Source organism: Polyodon spathula, chromosome 4, assembly GCF_017654505.1.
Source record: "Polyodon spathula isolate WHYD16114869_AA chromosome 4, ASM1765450v1, whole genome shotgun sequence".
In the NCBI taxonomy this organism is placed as follows: Eukaryota; Metazoa; Chordata; class Actinopteri; order Acipenseriformes; family Polyodontidae; genus Polyodon; species Polyodon spathula.
Window position 1 is genome coordinate 36,563,133 of NC_054537.1, and position 1,021 is coordinate 36,564,153.

Sequence of the window (1,021 nt, forward strand, 5' to 3'; positions counted from 1 at the left end):
TGGGGGGGGTACGCAGGACATTTCAGAAATGCAAAAATAAAAATTAAATAATATTGTCTCGAATTTTTTTTTCAACTCTATGTATTATCTCTAAATCACTGTGCATAAATAGTTCATTTTTGTTTAGGAGCGCAAAGGTTATTATAGTATAGTTTCAAAATGATCATCCACTTGTATGCATGCATGCTTTTGACTGAACAGCTTTCCACTCTGATATTAGGGTGGGCGAAGCAGGCATCGGACGATTCTGCCTATGTAGAGCTCTGCTCAGAGCACTCTATGCTGCTCATGAACTTTACAGTTTTCAACTCGTTGTATAATTGAATACTAAGCAGTGAAGCACAGTCTTTCTGCTTTTTATAGAAGTATAAGTGCTTCTGTAAACATAAATAGTAATCACAATACTCATACTTTGTTTTTATTCTATTTATTAGACGCAGCTCAATTTTTTAGTAACAGCAATAGTGGCTGGTTGAATTTGTTTTCAGTGTTTGATAGAGAACGTCTAGATTATCTTGTGTATCACTTTGAGTCAAAAATTGATACTTTTTTTTTTTTTTTTTTTTTTTACTTGCAAAAGAAAGTCTACAGATAGTGCAAAGCGACAGAAACTTATACCCAGTCCCTTTAAATCATTTTATGTTGGCTTTAATAAAAAGTTTATCATTGTTAGTTTGTTATAGTCTTATCTTAAGGTTAATGTTGTAAATTATTTTTTTATTATTATTATTTTTAATTTAGTAGTAGCCAAGTGATTTTACCCCGTTTTTCTCCTAATTTAAAATGGCCAATTGTATTTAGGCTTAGCTCACCGCTACCACCCCTGCGCTGATTCGGGAGCGGCGAAGATGAACACACGCCATTAGCCAACTGCCGCTTTTCACTGCAAGCCTGCCATGCAGCCAACCTAGAGCTATTGTGTCACAGGACAACACAGCTTAAAGGCAAACCCACAGGCTATGCAGTGAGCCCACCTAAGCGCCCTTTTTTACCGGATGCGCCACTTGAGAGCTCCTGTAGT